This window comes from Chiloscyllium plagiosum, unplaced genomic scaffold, assembly GCF_037043375.1.
Source record: "Chiloscyllium plagiosum isolate Xiang-an unplaced genomic scaffold, Cpla_swu_hap1 HiC_scaffold_11, whole genome shotgun sequence".
NCBI lineage: Eukaryota > Metazoa > Chordata > Chondrichthyes > Orectolobiformes > Hemiscylliidae > Chiloscyllium > Chiloscyllium plagiosum.
In genome coordinates, this window is record NW_028270149.1 from 50,840,358 (window position 1) to 50,859,082 (window position 18,725).

Sequence of the window (18,725 nt, forward strand, 5' to 3'; positions counted from 1 at the left end):
TTTGGCAACTGGTGAAATTTTGAATTAAATGTCGAGAATTAAAGTTAGCCTAATGATGTTCATCTAACCATTATTGATTGACATAAAAACGCAATTCTGGATTTGTGGTGCTGGAAGAGCACAGCAGTTCAGGCAGCATCCAAGGAGCTTCGAAATCGACATTTCGGGCAAAAGCCCTTCATCAGGAATAAAAGCAGTGAGCCTGGAGCGTGGAGACTCACTGCCTTTATTCCTGATGAAGGGCTTTTGCCTGAAACGTCGATTTTGAAGCTCTTTGGATGCTGCCTGAACTGCTGTGCCCTTCCAGCACCACTAATCTAGAATCTGGTTTCCAGCATCTGCAGTCATTGTTTTTACCTCGTTGATAAAAATGCAATTGTCTCACTAATCTCTTTTAGGGAAGAAAATCTGATGGCCTTATCAGGGCTAGTCTACATGTGACTCCAGATTCAGGAATGTGGTTGACTCTAAGCTGCACTCTAAAATGACCGTAGCATGCCACTGAGATGTATCAAATTGCTTTGAATTCTAAACAAGGACATAAAATGGAACAATCCACCTGGCGCCAACCTAAGCACTGAAAATAACAGCTACAGAAACAACCCTGTCAACTCTGCAAAGTCTTTCCAAGCAATATATAGAGACTCATACTAAAATTGGGATAGATGTGTGACAAACTCGTCAAGCAACGACTGACCATGTTAGTATTTGATTGTGTGTGCAAGACTATGTCCCAAATGCCACCATCACCACCTCTGAGCTTATCCTGTCCCACTAGCAGGACAGACTTAGCAGAGGTGGTGAGTCAGTGGTAAACAGTCGGAAAAGAGTTGCACTGGGTGTCCTAAACATCAACTATGGACATTATTTTATGGCATCAAGTGAAACACAGCAAGGAAACATCATGTTGATTTACCACCTTCTGCTCCCCCCCCCCCCACCCCCAACTCAACTGATGAATCATAGCACCTCCACTGAACACATTGGGGCAAGTGATGGCATAGTAGTAATGTCCCTGAACTAGTAATCCAAAAATTCCAGCTTATTGTTCTGGGGAATGCCCTGGAAATCAAGTCTCATTATCTACAGTTAAACGTTTTGAAAAGCATGAAGAATTCCCCAATGTTCTTGTCTTTTTCGACCCAAGTTGAAGAAACTGTAGCTGCAGTTAAACAACTGTGAACCATCAGCATATAACTCTAGAATTAAAACACTTCCTGTTCCCCACAATTAAAAAAACACAGAAATAAATAGACATTATCTTTTAAGTGTTGGCCTAGATAGTGACGCTCATATTCCTTTGAACAAGGCACAATGGTAGTGTCTCTGCCCCTGGACCCAAGAGGTCTGGGTTCATGTCCCACCTGCTCCAGAGATTTGTAATAATATCTCTGAATAGGTCGATTTGTAAAAATCGGTTAAAGTAGAACAAGAAAAATACTTGTTCACTGTCTGTCCTGGTTCATTGTTTCCATTATGATTTTTCGTGTCTCATTCTCTAAAGGACTAGCATTCAACTCTAGTTACTGTTTTCCTTTTTTATACTCTCAGAAACATTTACGATTTGTTTATAAATTTCTTACTAGTTATTTATTGCATTCCAATTTTCCAATCTTCATTTTTCATCTTCCTTAACTTCCTTCATTAACCTGGAAGGAGCATAGAATCTTTCTTTGTCAGTTAAAAGAGGGAAAACTGTTCTTTAGACAAAATAGCTGCAGAGAGCCCCTTGAAGAGGGCGGATGGTAAATGCAAGTCCACAGTTAATAGTACTATTGGTTACATAGTTCAATGCCTGCAAAGTGCCTTTATTTGAAAAACAGCTAAAGCAGAAATAAAATACAGAAGTATAAAATTGCCAAAATTAGCTGGAGGTCTGCAGTGCCACTGCTGCAAATTGGAATAAATTTTGTATCTGTTTCCTTGGTTATTGTACTAAGCATAGGAGAAAGCATGCAAAACATTAAATTCTTAAAGACAGAGTTTTAACTAGAAGCAATAGTTTCATAGATGGTTTATAGTAATATATAAATTTATATCATGCTATGTTGTGTTGAAAAATTGCAAAATACTATGTTAGTGTATGTAATGTATGATAATGAAGATATTATGAGCCACAGTCAGCAAAGCAATGCATGATTAAAACAGTGACTCTTTGTGAGAATTCATTGAGGGAGAGTTCTTGGCCATGATACTGAAATCTTTTGCTTTTCGTAAGTAAATCTTTTAACATCAACTAAAACCACCAGAGCAGACAGCAAGATATTTGATTTAAAGTCTTATCAAAGACATTTTTGAAACGAGGATCTCCTTTCTATTCAATTGCTGTGTCGACTGAAATATTTTCTCAAACATTGACATAAGGCTTGAACCTAAAGTGCCTCACTCAGAGATTGTGATCATGAAGCACAAAACAGACCTGCCCACTGGACCATCCAACAAAACTTTGGAATAAAATGTTTAAAAACCAAGGTCTCTGCCTGCCTTGATTTTTGACAAATAGCGGTACTTTTTAAGGCTTGGCTCTAGTATGTTTTTATGTGTCTTTTAAAAGATTGCTTCTTCAATTCATGGATTGGAGATGCCGGTGTTGGACTGGGGTGTACAAAGTTAAAAATCACACACCAGGTTATAGTCTCACTATCACCTGATGAAGGAGCATCGCTCTGAAAGCTAGTGTGCTTCCAGTTAAACCTGTTGGACTATAACCTGGTGTTGTGTGATTTTTTAACTCAATTCATGGAGATTTTGACGTTTCAAAGCAAGCCTATGATGGAAAAAGAATGAAAAACCAAGAAGTAGAATAATGTAGCTGGCATGCTTTCCTTTATTGGTCAGAGCATTGAGTATAGGAATTGGGAAGTGATGTTGTGGTCGTACAGACATTGCTTAAATCACTTTTGGAATATTGTATGCAATTCTGGTCTCCTTCTTTCGGAAGGATGTTGTAAAACTTGAAAGGGTTCAGAAAAGATTTGCAAGGATGTTCCCAGGTTTGGAGGGTTTGAGCAAAAGGGTGAAGCTGAATAGGCTGGGGCTGTTTTCCCTGGAGCGATGGAAGTAGAGGGGTGACCTCAAGGGTTTATAAAATTGAGAGGCATGGTTATGGTGAATAGACAAAGTCTTTTCCCTGGGGTGGGAAAGTCCAGAATGAGGAGCATTGGTTTAGTGTGAGAGGGGAAAGTTATAAAAGGGTCCTAAGGGGCATGTTTTTCCTGCAGAGGGTGGTGCGTATATAGAATGAGCTGCCAGAGGAAGTGGTGGAGGCTGGTACAATTGCAACATTTAAAAGGCATCTAGATGGGTATATAGGAAGGATTTAGATGAACTAGATTAATTTACGATGTCTGGTCGACATGAGCGAGTTGGACTGAAGGGTTTGTGCGATTTTTGAGAAGATTTGTAGCTCAGGTTGAGGATCAGGTAAGTTTGCTCGCTGAGCTGGAAGGTTTGATTTTAGACATTTCGTCACCATACTAGGTAACATCATCAGTGAGCCTCCGGTGTAGCGCTGGTGTTAAACCCGCTTTCTATTTGTGTCTTGGTTTCTTAAGGTGGGTGATATCATTTCCAGTTCTTTTTCTCAGAGGGTGGTAGATGGGATCCAAATCAATGTTTTTTATTGATGGAGTTCTGATAGGATTCCAGGCCTCCAGGAATTCCCGTGCGTGTCTGTGCTTAGCTTGTCCGAGGATGGATGTGTTGTCCCAGTCAAAGTGGTGTTCTTCGTCATCTGTATGTAAGAATACTAGTGATAGTGAGTCATGTATTTTGGTGGCTAGTTGATGTTCATGTATCCTGGTGGCTACTTTTCTGCCTGTTTGTCTGATGTAGTGTTTGTTGTTTTTGCATGGTATTTTGTAAAAGGACTGTGACAAACACTAAATTTGTTGTCCTAAATTTCTTGCCTTTCACTTTCTGTCTATGGTTTCTTGTTCTTAGTCAATAGAAATGAAGACCTGCATTTATAACCCTGTCCAACCTTATCAAAATCTTATACACTCTGTCATGACACATTGGCTTTTAGAATCTATAGCCTTTTTTGAAACCTAGAATTCTGTCAGTTATTCTTTAAAACCATTTCTATGAAGCTGATGAGTCCTTTTAAATAGGTAGGATACAGTCTTGTTGGAGCTTGAATGAGGTTGACTATGACGAGAAATATGGGAATTTCACATTAGCAATTGGATGAGATCGTCCTGAATGTCTGAGCGTTGAAACGCAATTCTTGCTAAGTAGCAGCAACATACCTACTAAAGCAGATCATTGCTTGTGAACAACATCAACAACTAATTTCGCATCCGTAATGCGTGACTTCTATTCTACCATCCATCACGAGGAAACTAGACATGGCCGTTTATTTTCGGGATTGTCTGAGCAGGTACCTGGCAACTTCAATGCATTGCTTGTGCTTCTCAGCCACCGTCTTGGACACCGCAGCAACAATATCAAAGGTTTGCTTCAGGGCACCAACTTCATGCACCCTATATCCATAGACCTTTGCAGCCATCTTCATGCACCCTAAATCCACAGACCTTTCAACCCTGTCAGAACCTTCACGGCATTCTCCAATCCACTTGCAAGATGGTTCTGTGCTGAAGTTGCACACTAGCTCCTAGCATTACAATGCCATTGCAAATTTACCTTGTGTGCAGGGACACCACGCAGTTCATGCACTGGACAGGCTGTATCTCAGGATTGCTGAATTGCTCTTTCAGCTCTCACTCACTTATCACTGCGCGGTCACAGACTGCACTTACCCTGATGGTGACGTTGGACCAAGCTGGCAATGTGGCTTGTGGCATGGTGTAGCCTCCTCTGCCAGTCCTAGGGTGACCGCTTGACCAGGATATCCCAGTCCTTGTCCACCATGCTGGTGCAAAAATTCCCTTGTTTATCGTGCCCAGGAAAAAGGTGTAAAAAAAAAATCAGCACAGGTACAGGCCCTTCGGCTTACCCAGCCTGCGCCAACACACGACATTTTCCTGAACAAAAAACTTTTTGCCTGTATGCAATCCTTACCCCTCTATTCCCTGCCTATTCATCCAGCTGTCAAGATCCTTTTTAAACGTTATTGTATCTGCTCCTACCACCTCCTCTGGTAGTGCATTCCAGACACACTCCAACTTCTGTTTTAAAAACAAAACTGCCTCTCACATCTCCTTTAAACTTGCCCACTATGTCCCTTAGCAAGTGACATTTCCATGCTGGAAAAAAGACTCCATTCTATCCATGCCACTCATAATTTTGTAAATTTCTATCATGATCCCCGCGCCGCTCGCCTGTGCCCCCCAATTAGCTTCCAGTGTTCAAGTGAAAACAAACCAAGTTTTCCTAATCTCTCCTAATAGCTAATGTCCAGCAGACCAGACAACATCCTGATAAATCTTTTTTGTAACTGACAGTGGTATTTAAAAGATGGCACAAGAACCAGGGTTGGTCGGCTATACTGGGATGTTTGGTGAATGGCAAGTTCTTCTTGCTATGCCGTGTTATAGAATGAGGGTAGCATCAGACAAGAAGGCCACCATAGGGATGAGGTAAGTGATAAATGAATTGAATTTGGGGTGATGTGGAAAGAAATCTCATCAGGCTTCGTGGAAAGAAACCCTTTTTGACTTAATACCCTAATCCTCTCTTCTACAACAATGGGCCTATTTTGTTTGTAATTAATGCTGTTGTTCCCTTTAAACTGTATCATCTTAACAGTAACTGGCATTGAATTTTAGTCCATATATCCACCTAACTTTGCTTATTTGGTTTTGTTTGTTTCTCCTTTTTTTAAGGAATTAATGTATGTTAATTTTGGTATCATCTGCAGATTTTAACATTAATCCATCTAGGTCTCTAACCAAATCATTGAAAGATAAGTAATGTACCATTCATTATTTTAAACAACTCTCTCAAAAAAAGTCTTTAATTAGTCTTTTTTCTCTTCTTCCTTTATTAAAAAAAACTGAACACTACATCTTTTGGGCAGAAGGGAATTTTGAGGTTTTAATAATGCACATTGTTCTAGTGTGAAAGCTGGACAACAGATTATCTTTTATCATACAGTGAACAATCATGCTCATCCACAGTCGTTCATGTGGATGCAATGTGCTGTTATTATGACAAATCTATCATGATTTAAGGTAGTCATTTTTGTTTTAAAATCTGCTGCCAAATCCATAAATGAGAGAGAATCTTTTTGTGGATGCAAAATTTGCTTGGAAATACTGAGAAGGCATTGGAAGATGTGTTTGATGGCAGAATTAATTTGGAATTGTTGGAACTAACAGAAAATGGTCTATTGATTCTGGAGGTTGTTGGTTTGAAGTTAAGAAGAACCCTATTGTGGCTCTGTTACAGAGAGAAAGGGAGAGACTAAAAATATTGATTCAGGGTCCTGTCAACTACAGTGTAAGGAACCCCTCAATTAAAGAAAAATGAAGATGTAGCAGAAGCACTGTTACGGAAGCTCTCAAAGTACATGCAATAGAGATGGACAAACTGGGAAAATGCAGTAGAGCACTTACAGAAATTGTAATCTAAGAAACTGATGAAAGTTGGTTTATAGATGTTTGGGAGTCAGTCAGCTTTTGTACAAAGGATGGTGTGAGCCAAATCTTGGTTCAGAGTTGAAGGCTAACAAGTTGATGAGGCAGTTTTAACCATTTGGAAGTTGCCTAGAAAGAAGACTTTTGTTGAAAATAAGTACAGCTAATCTTTGATTAACATCGTCATTACATATCTGAAAATTACCATGTCAGGCAAAATCATATTATTCACAACACATTTTCCTGCAGAAATCTATGAAAATGTTCGGGCTACATTCCCAGAGTATCAAACAACTATAGAAGGCAAACAAATAGAAATTATGCAAATAGAATATTTTATCTTGCCTCCTCTACAAGATTGCTGGAAGCGGAAGGCCTTTCCTCTCGAAAGATTGGCAAATCATATACAAATATAGTTTCAAAGAGTTGCAAAAAGTCCTACCAAAATGTTATGTCTATGAAAGTTAGATATGGTCACTTTCCTCCGGTCACATTCTTGAAACTAGGATATTTGAACCACTTATTGTAATGACCAATACTGTCATACTTCAACGAATATTTAAGGTCGATGACATGGCTTAGATCTAGCAGTTTACCTGAGGGAATTGCATGCATTAATGCTTGTGTTAGAACAGAAACCAAGGACACTTTACTGATTGATTTATTTTGCCAGTCAATTTATTTGCTTTGGATTGTACTTTCTAGCCAGTTTTCAGATACCCCAAATTTTAATCTTTTAAAAAATCAATTAAAAACTGTAAATATACATACTTTGAAAATCTCTGATGTTTGTGTGACGACTTATCTATATTCCTTATTTTCCTAAAGTTTCAAACTGTTGTTGGGATTAGTTGTCTCCAGTGTAATAATACATGGCAGAAATTTTCAGACAAGTTACAGACCAGGATGTTTGAATGTAGAAGCCATTGTAGTTCAATAAAATTTTGTTTCCTACCCTAGAAGTCCACAAAAGAAAGGTTTCCACCTTGAATCACTGGGTCATGATCAGGAGTATAAACTCTGGCTGAAAATACGGCCACTCTGGTTGAGGTTAGTTCACTCACCATAGGCAAGTGGTTGGTTGGGCCCAGCGACTCATTGAATAAACTCATTAAATATTGAATCTCATATGATTGTTTTGCTTAGTTCTCATATCTGGATCATTTCAAATATTCTCCTTACAATTTCTCTACTTTGACATGTATACTAAACAAGTTCACATACAAAGTATGATGAAAATGGCTCTTTGTGTTTAGTAACTTCATCCTTTAGCTTTCTAGTTTTTAATCGTAGAAAGTGAAAAATGTGATGTGGACTGAGTCCTGTTTCTAAGCTACTTTTATCTTGTTCTTTTAATTGGTATTTCTGAGTCCTGTTGTCAGCCAGCCATCAGTCAGCATTTATCTTGGAATATACATGTTTCTCAGACCAATGGCAGACATGGATGTAGGTGAAATTCTCTGATGTTGGATTCTTGGAAAATTAGGTAAAAGAGTAAGATGAAGCATCTGTAATTACTGATTAGAATACTCATCAAAAATCAAAGCGATGTTTAGAGAGGAGGAAATGATATCTCCAGAGGAGCTGGTAGTCAGCATTGGTCTGTGTTTTTGTAGCACAAACAGAATGCTCTGTTATAAAACACACAAAATTTAGATTTATTGGATATGTTGAAATGCTTTAGCTTTGAGACTTTATTTACTGGAAACAAAACCTTCCTTCCCTTATCTTGATTTGTTCATCACTGTATGTACTCTGTTTTAGGAGCTTGATGTTCTGCCAGAAAATGCATACAGTTTTTCTTTTAAAGGTTTTTCTGCAGTGAAATGGATTTTCTCATGTATATTGGGTGCATGAGGAAGCTGAAATATGAATTGAAGGTGCAGTTCTGCATATTCAAGACTTGCCTGGAGTTGCATAGAACTGGATCAGTTTTGTCCTAATTTGAAATCTGACCAGGGATGCAAGTACTGTATTTCATATGCATTTGACACAAGCTATGGGCATATTGAATATTTAGTGTTATCAAGCATCCAGGAAACTGGTATTAGATGAATTATCTGTTGTAACAGTATCTGCAAAGTTGTCCTGCAAATTTGTTGGCTACAGAACTTTACTAGCTAAGTAGCTTGTAATTACAGCTTTGAATAAAAACAATTCTAAACAAATTCTGTCATGAATTAGATCTATTGTTTAAATTGTACTTGAATGCATTATCAAGTTATTTAAAAAGCTTAATGAAAGCAGCAAGCTTGCAAGCTTTTCAGCAGATAAAGAAAGACACCAGTAGTCAGAGTTTAAGGATACAGAGTAAGCCATTTAGGACGGAGATGATTAATTTCTTCACCCAGAGTGGTGAACTGACGGAATTCCTTATCCCACAAAGCAGTTAGAACATTGAACAGTACAGCACAGGAACAGGTCCTTCAACCCACCATGTTTGTGCCAACCGTGATGCCATTCCACATTAATCCTGTCTGCCTGTATGTGGTGTAAATCCCTCAATTCCCTGCCTGTTCATGTGTCTGTTTAAATACCTCTTAAATATTGATATCTCATCTGCTTCTACAACCTCAGCATATTCTAGGCACCTATCATCCTCTGCATTAAAAAAAACTTGCCTTGCACAACTTCTTTCAACTTCCCCCTCTCATTTTAAACTTATGCCCCTAGTACTTGACAGTTCCACTCTGGGAAGAAGACCCTGACCAATCACCCTATCCATGCTTTTTTATAATTTTATATAATTATATCAGGTTGCCCCTCAAATTCTGATGCTGTAGTGAAAACAATCCAAGTTTGTCCAGCCTCTCCTTATAGCTAACACACTCAAATCCAGGCTACATCCTGGCAAACTTCTTTTGCATCCTTTCTATAGTGTGGTGACCAGAGCTGCATACATTACTTCCAATGTGGCTTAACTGAAGTTTTATGGAGCTGCAACATGACTTGCCAACTTTTATACTCCGTACCTTGACTGGTGAAGGCAGGCATGTCATACACCTTCTTTACCACCTTATCCACTGTGTTGCCACTTTCAAACAGCTATGGACTTGCATTCCTAGATCCTCTGTATATCAGTTCTCCCAGTAATCCTGCCATTTACTGCATGCTTGCCTATTGAATTTGACCTCCCAAAATGTAACACCTCACATTTGTGCAAATTAAACTCCATCTGCCATTTCTCTGCCTAACTTTGCAATTGATCTGTATCCTGCTGTATCCTTTGACAACCTTCCTCACTAAAGCATAGCCAAAATATTGAATGTTTTCAAGAAGAAATTAAGTATAGTTCTCAGGGCTAAAGGGATCTACTAATATGAGAAAAAGGAACAGGATACTGAGTGGGATCAGCATCATATTGAGAGGCTGAGCAAGCTAGAATGGCCTACTCTGGTACATATTTTCTATGCTTCTATAATACCTTTTATGTACAATTTTTCTCCCCTTTCTCTGATTCCTCACTATTGCAATTATACTTTGTGTTTTCATTTACACTTAATTACATGTTGCAAAGTTGAAAATCACACAACACCAGGTTATAGTCCAACAGGTTTAATTGGAAGCACACTAGTTTTCGGAGTGACGCTCCTTCATCAGGTGATAGTGGAGGACAGAATTGTAAGGCACAGAATTTATAGCAAAAGTTTACAGTGTGATGTAACTGAAATTATACATTGAAAAATACCTTGATTGTCTGTTGAGTCTTTCATCTGTTCGAATACCCTGATAGTTTCACTTCTTTCATGTGTAAATCACAAAATCTTTTTTTAAAAGTTGCATTCTCAGGTTAGCTGTAACAATTGATGTTAGCTAGACAATATGATGAAGGTGTAAGCCCCCTGTTTTCTCTGTCTATGCCATGGTATTTAGATTGATTCTAATCTAAAAAGTGAGATAACACAGTTTTACATGAATTCATGCAATTTTTGAGCAAAGTACAATGTAACTCTGCAAGTACAAATTCACCCCACAAGCATATATATATGTGTGTGCATGTGGGTCTTTGTGTCTGTCTGGGTTGGGGGTTGTGAGTGTGAGAGAGAGAGTGTATATGTGTGTGTAGTGAGTGTAGAGTATCTTAAGTCTGTGAGGGGTGCGTGGGAGTGTGTGCGCGGTGTCTGGGGTGGGGGGTTGTGAGTGTCTGAGAGAGAGTGCATGAGTGTAGAGTGATCTAAGTCTCTGAGAGGGTGCCTGTGTGAGTGTGTGTGTGTGTCTGTGTACGTGTCTGTGTATATGTGTGTCCGTGTGTGTATAGGATTGCCTGTGTGCGTGTGTGTGTGTGTATGTGTATAATGCAATGGTGGTCAACTGTAATGTGACATGAACCCAAGGCCCTGGTTGAGGCCCTCTCTATGTGTACCGAACTTAGCTATCAGCCTCAGATCGTCCACTTTTCGCTGCTGCCTGTCCCGAAGTCCGCCTTAGAAGATGGTCACCCGAAGGTCTGACGTAGAAGGTCCTGGACCACTGAAGTGTTCCCCAACTGGGAGGGAACACTCCTGTCTGTTGATTGTTGTGGTGCCCATTCATCCGTTGTTGTAGCCTTTGCTCGGTTTTCCCAATGTACCATGCCTCAGGGCATCCTTGCCTGCAACATATAAGATAGACAACATTGGCTGAGTCACATGAGTACCTGCCACGTACAAGCTAGGAGGTGTCCCCACGTGTAATGGTGGTATCCATGTCCACACTCTGACACATCTTGCAGCACCTACTGTGACAGGTTTGTATGGAGTCATTACATGTTGCAGTAAGAGTTCTTCTTTCTAGCCAATTTAAGAATATCTAGGTTAATTGTCATGCTTAATTACCTTTGCCTGTAATCAGCAGGCATAACCTAACCATCATCAAAGTAGTTTTAATTTCCTAGGTACTGCTTCTTAACAGGCAATGCCTAATATTTAAAGAAGTGCTATAGGGTGTACAACAGATGTACATTCCTCTAAGGCTTATATATCGAAAGGGAATGGTCAACCAACTGTAGTTAAGTAAAGAGATTAAAAATCACATTAGATCAAAGGAAGTGATTGATAAGAATGCCTGTGAATTAGGAGCAATTTAGAATCCAGCAAAAGAATACAAAGAATCTGATTCAGAAAGACAAAAATAACTATTACTAACACACCTCTCTGTGTTAGCGCATCAGAAATCAAGCACTGTTATTCCGAAAGTTGAGACCAAAGTTATTTTTTTTTAATTTACCTGATTTTCAAACACAGACCAGATTTTGTAATTAACAAAATTACTTTTTATTACAAGTGATTAGATTCTGGCTACAGGTAAACAACTATGAATTTATGCAAGTATGACTCTTCTAATTAACTTCTAATCCCTTTTAAAAACTCACCCTAATACAAAGATAAGGAAAGAAAAACCATGTGCATGATGAACAGAGGGAAAGCCTGGGAAGGCTGTTCAGTGGTTCCTGTTCACAGGGTTGTTAAGTTGACCCTTTATGATTCTTCTGATTATCAGAATGTTAAATACCGCTTTTCTGTCTTCCTACTCTGGAGGCTTTCACTGGGTTGCAGGAGGCACATGACTGTTTCCTACTTATATAAGGTCTCTGACATATCAATCAAAAGTCATAACTTGTAACAATTGCTGAAGGAAAAGTAACTGGTTTGCTTCAGGATAAAAGTATTTTTCACTGCAGAAAGCAGAGAGAGCTCTTGAGCTAGTGGTGGTCTGAGGTCTGAAGTCTTCTCCCTATCTTGCTCACCTAACTGAGTACCAGTCAGCTATCTGTTGGCAGCCAGAAGACCTTTTTGATTGATAATGGATCACTAGCTCACAGACCAATCAGCTTCTTATTGCCAACCAGAGCTCCATTGGTACATCAGCTTGGACTTCAGCTCATCTACAAAACTATACTTCAACTACTCTAGCCAATGTAAATGATGCTTGCAATGCATGTCAGGTGACTTGCTTTCAAAGCAAGCAGCAATCCTTTTTACTTTTCAGTCCAAAATCAAAAACACACTTGCAAGAATATAAAATTGGACTGAATGGAATAGAATGTAGGCCTGTTGCAGGTGCAGATTGGAGAATTTATAGTGCACAACAGGGAAATGGGGGAGAAGCTTTCAGTTACTTTGTGTATGTCTTCACAGATGAAGATCCAGAAATATAAGGCAACCGTGAGACTTGGGAATTAAGAAACTAAAAGACATTTAGTATAGAGGTAGTAATTCAAATGTTAATTGGATTGAAGATTGATATATGCTTTGGACCAGCTGAGCTTCATCCCAACATGTTGAATGAGACGGCTAGAGAGATAATAGATATATAAATAATGGATATCTTTCAAAATTCTGTAGATTCTGGAAAGGTTGCTGCAGAATGTAGCAAATGTAACTGTACCATTTCAAAAAGGGAGGAGGAGGTACAATGGCAAACTACATATGTTGGTTTGACATCAGTGGTAGGGAAAATGTTGGAATTTATTGTAAAGAATGTGTTAACTGGTATTTAGAAAAGAATGGTAAAGTTAGGCAGAGTCAACTTGGTATGAAAGGAATATCATGTTTGACAAATTTGTTGGAGTTCTTTGAAGATATCACTTTAGCATGCAATGTATTTAGATTTTTAGAAAATCTTTAAGTAGGTCTACATTGGAAGTTAATAACTAAAAGTGTATAGGATTGGGGTAAATATACAGGTCTGGTTAACGTAATTAGTTAACTGACAGAAAGCAGATAGTTGGGATAAACAGACCATTCTCAGGGTGGCAGATGATCATTAGCAAATACAGCAAGGATTAGTACTAGGTCCACAGCTGTTCACGTTCTGTATAAATGGTTTGAATGTGGGACCAATAGCAATATTCCTTAATTTGTTGATGACACCAGCTGGGAGTAAAGCTAAGTACTATATTGAGAAGAATACAAGGAGATGTCAAGAAGACTTAGAAGGTTAAATGGATGGGCTAGAATGTGGCAGAGTACAGGATGTTTTGCTGCTGTTGTATAGTGTCTAAGTGAAATCTCAACTGGAGTTTGTTTACAGTTTTGGTCAGCTTATCTAAGGAGTGGATATACTTGACATCAAGTGAGTGCATCACAGCTTCATAGAGTTATCCCTGTGATGGCAGGAATGTCACACATAGAAAGATTAAGGAGACTGGATCTGTATTTCTGAGAATTTCATAAACGAGGAATGTTTTCATTGAAACCAAGAAACCTCTTACATTATATGACAGGGTAATATAGATAAGCTATTTCCTCGGCTCGTAAGTTTAAATTCAGCAGACATAATCATAACAAGTCACAGGCTGTTTAAGACAGATGAAAAGAAATTCCTTCACTCAAGAGTGGTGAATCTTTGGAATGCTGTTCTCCAAAGGACTGTGGAAACTCAATCATCTGAACAGGTTCATAAATTTGAGAGATTGTTAAATGAGATTTGGAGGTAATGTGGAAAAATGACATTGATGTAAATTTTCAACCATGACCTAATTCAATGGTGAACTTCAGTGAGGTGAATGATCTACTTCTGTTCCTATGCCTGAGTCTAAGATGTTTTCCTTAAAGCTCAGTATTTACAACCCAGTAGATACAAACACCATCTCCGGTTGTTCTACATAATCATGTGACCTAGGTACGATCATTACATCATCATGCATCACCTGTATACATTGTGTTGATGTTTCTTTACAGATAATATCTGGAACGTTCTTGTTCTGTGCAGATTAATATGATAGCTTAGACTTCATGGAGGCATTGGAAAGCGTCTTTCATATGTGTAAATGGTAGTATGATAATGGATATGAGTGTATTGAGGGATGAAAGACTCAGCTGACAGTTAGCCACCTTGGAGAGACAATGGAGCTGGACTCTAGACTGCACTATGTTCAGGTACATAGAACATAGAACATAGAACATAGAAGAATACAGCGCAGTACAGGCCCTTCGGCCCTCGATGTTGCGCCGATCCAAGCCCACCTAACCTACACTAGCCCACTATCCTCCATATGCCTATCCAATGCCCGCTTAAATGCCCATAATGAGGGAGAGTCCACCACTGCTACTGGCAGGGCATTCCATGAACTCACGACTCGCTGAGTAAAGAACCTACCCCTAACATCTGTCCTATACCTACCCCCCCCTTAATTTAAAGCTATGCCCCCTTGTAATAGCTGTAATAGTAGTGCTATTGTACAGCAGAGCAAAGAGAAAGAAAATAAATTTATGACAGCAAGAGTTGGATAATCTCTTACCTGTCTGCTTCTCTCATTATCTTGGAAATCAGAACATGGTAAAAGAGTAACTTGGGAAAACAGACCACTCAGAACTCAAAAGATACTACAAATTCCACTGCTGCTGTTGAAAACTAACTGTGGCCTCAGGTTTATGATCCAACATCTCTCACACTTTAAGGTCTTCTAACCTTCATATCCTTATTTCTTGCTCTCCATTTTAAACTTGTTACCTGTGTCAGAGTGTGTGTATGTGTATATTAGGTGTTACATCTTTATTCATTCCTGGTCCAAGTAATAAAATTCTTCTTTCTCTGACTCAAGTAAATCTTTTAGTGACTCCCTCATTTTTATTTGCACATTCACCCCGTGTCTGTGTGGGTTTCCTCCAAGTGCTCCAGTTTCCTCCTACAAACCAAAGATGTGCAAGTTAGGTGAATTGGCCATGCCAAGTTGCTCATAGTAATCAGGGTTGTGTGGTTAGGTGCATTTGTCGGGTAAAATGTAGAGTAATGGGGTAGGGGAATGGTTTTGGGTGGTTTGCTCTTCAGAGGGTTGGTGTGGACTTGTTGGGCTGAAAGGCCTGTTTCCACACTGTAGGGATTCTATGATAACTACATTTTTAATTGAAGAATAATGGCTGCATACTTGAATTAAAAATAAAAATATTTATTGCAACCAAACAGAGAGGATTTGAAAAAATAGGAAACTCCCTCCTCACCTGTTTATAATGCAGTTTAAATTATTTTCTTTCTGAGCCAGTGAGGTTGCTCAGCAGAAATATAAATCTCCTGACCAAAAATCACCAGTCCTAATTTCTGCGATGTGTTTAGTTGGCAGTTAACACATGAATTAACTAAAAGACAGTTGAGGGTGAGTAGATTATTCCAATGAGTATTTTATTAGAAGGTCATATATCATCGAGCCATTTGCAATGATTCATAGTTCAGAGGGTACCTTCCTCATGACGAGGTACTGAGTGGTTTTGTAGCTTAACAGCAATGTATACACTGAACTTGCTATATTGGAAGCAAATTCTGAGCCACTATTTCCAGTAAGCCTTTAGTCATTTCTCCGAGCTTTCATTTTTCTGTTTGACAAATATATGAAGTGAGAAGAGTAACAGCTTGGCTCCTGAAGACTGATATGGTTATGTTTCAAATTCCACATTTCCACCCACTCATAATAACCTTTGATTCTGTTGCTTAACAAGAATTTATCTACATCTGTCTTTAAAGCATGTAATAATCCTGCCACTGCTGCCTGTTAAGGCAGGAGTTTCAAAGTTGCACAACCCTGTGAGAGCAAATTAAAAAAAACAATTCTCATCTGTCTTTAAAAGGAGGCCTCTAATTGAAAACACTGCCCCCTTAGTTCAAGGCTGACCTAAAGAGAGAAAAAATAACACCCCAGAAGCAACTATAATTCTTTTCATGTCAACCTTATCAAACCATTAGGAATCTTTTGTACCTCAGTTAAATCACCTTCGCTGTTCTAAATTCCAATGGAAATGAGCCCAGTCTGTTCAACCTTTGCTCATAATAGAACTCAGGTATTCCAGGATTCCTAAAGAAGGGCTTATGCCCGAAACGTCGATTCTCCTGTTCCTTGGATGCTGCCTGACCTGCTGCGCTTTTCCAGCAACACATTTTCAACTATTCCAGGTATTGATCTAGTAGTCCTTCTATGAACCACTTCAAACACATTTATATCCTTAAATAAAGAGATGTATGCATACGTAACTAGGGAGCAGCTGTAAGCAATTTTGCTCCTGAAGCCTGCTCTGTCTTTTAGTAAGATCATGACTGATCTGATTATAATGTCAAATCCACATTCTCTCTTCCCTTGATAGATAACCTTTCATCATTGAGCTTAACAATAATCTAACCACCTCTGCCTTAAAAAATATTCAAAGACTGGGTTCCAGCACCTTTTCAGGAAGAGCTTTCCAAAGTGTGAGAAAAAAAAATTCACCTTGTCTCAGGTTTAAATAAATAATGTTTTACTTTCAGGAAATGATCCCTAGTTCTAAATTCTCCCATATGAGGAAACATGTTACAGTCAAGTCACCTCTTACCTTCTGATTCAAACCTGTTATTACTAAAGTTCAATCTTTCCTTATAGGACAAGCCATCCATTCCACATATCGGTCTGTGACTGCTTCCAATGCAATTTTAACCTTTCTTAAAGAAGGTGACCAATACTGAACACAGTAGTCCAGGTGTTGCCTCACAAGTCCTTGTATAACTGAAACATAACTTTATTTGTATTTAACTCCCTCACAACAAACTATAGCATTATCAACAGTGCTTTGAAACAATACCTACTCAGCAATAACTTGCTCACTGAAATTCAGTTCTGATTCCATCAGAGCCATTCAGTTCTAACTTCTTTATGGCTTTGGTTCAAACATGGGCAAAAGAACTGAACTCCAGAGGTGAGTTGAGAGTGACTGCCCTTGATTTCAAGAGTGCATTTGATGGAGTATGGCATCGAGTAGCCCTAGCAAAATTAGAATCAATGGGAATCAGAGGCAAAATTCTCTACTGGTTGGCTATACTCAGTACAAAGAAAGATAACCGTGATTCCTCAAGGTTAATCATGTTGGCTTTAGGACATGTTTGCAGGAGAATCTTAGGGGAGTGTCCTAGGCCAAACAGTGGAGACCATATCTATTGAATTAGTTTTTTTTAAAAGGAGTTGATTAGGACTCATGCATTTGTCAGATCATGGCTCTAAACAATTTACTCAGTGCCATTTCTCTGGTGATTGTAATTTTCCTGAGTTTTGCCTCATTTTCATTTCCTGATTTATAGTTGCTTCTGGGATGTTATTTGTATCTTCCAAAGTGAATTCTCATGCAAAATATGTTTTCTGTTCATCTGATATGTTTTTAGTTTTTATTTTCCCTTATCAGTTCTCTAATTTCTTTTCCTGTAGTGGAAACTTCATTTTTTTTTAGATTAGATTACTTGGTGTGGAAACAGGCCCTTCGGCCCAACAAGTCCACACCGACCCACTGAAGCGCAACCCACCCAGACCCTTTCTCCTACATTTACCCCTTTCCCTAACACTACGGGCAATTTAGCATGGCCAATTCACCTAACCTGCACATTTTTGGACTGTGGGAGGAAACCAGAGCACCCAGAGGAAACCCGCGCAGACACCGGGAGAATGTGCAAACTCCACACAGTCAGTCGCTTGAGGCGGGAATTGAACCCAGGTCTCTGGCGCTGTGAGGCAGCTGTGCTAACCACTTTGCCACAGTGCCGCCCACAACATTTTTCTTGTCAAATATGAACAGAAACTTACTATCTGGTTTTATACTTTTGTCTGTCTTTCTTTTCTGCTCTTAATTTTTCTCTCCTTATTCATTTGTCAGTCATTCTTTGCAGTTTTTATATACTATCCAGTCTTCAGATCTATCACCTGTTTACACAATTGCATACTTCTTTTCACCAATGCTTGATGCTATCAGAAACTTTTGGTCATTAGTTACAGATGGTGGATCCATCCATTGGAATGATCTTTACTCTTTTTGTCTATGTTGACGTATTACCTTAAATATCTGCCACTGCAATTCTCTTCACCTTTCCAATTCACTTTAGCCAACTCTGTTTTCATGCCCTCACTGCCCTCAACTAAGTTTTAAAAAAATTCCCTGACCCAGTCTTCTTTCTTTCAGTCTGAATTAAAATTCATGCAGCTACAGTCACTTTAATTAATTCGATCTCATTGCATAGCATAGATCTCATGTAAATTACTCACTGGTTGGCTCCAGAACATGATGTTCTGAGAAACTATCCTGAAAACATTTCATTCATTTGACTTTTCCAGTCTATATGTGAGTTGAAATCTCCCATGATTGTTGCTGTACCTTTCTGATATGGTTCCTCTATTTCTTCGTTTAAGCTCAAATCTATAACTTGTTCATTGTCAGGAGCTTATACACCACTGTCATAAGTGACTTACTTTATCATTTCCCA

The 18,725-nt window shown here is 38.9% G+C and overlaps 1 protein-coding gene across 4 annotated transcripts in view; it reads left to right on the forward strand.

Moving 5' to 3' along the window:
- LOC122557231 (Cl-/H+ antiporter 5b) overlaps positions 1-18,725 on the forward strand; it is a 154,822-nt gene that overhangs the window by 43,210 nt on the left and 92,887 nt on the right. The gene's annotated exons all lie outside the window — the stretch shown is intronic.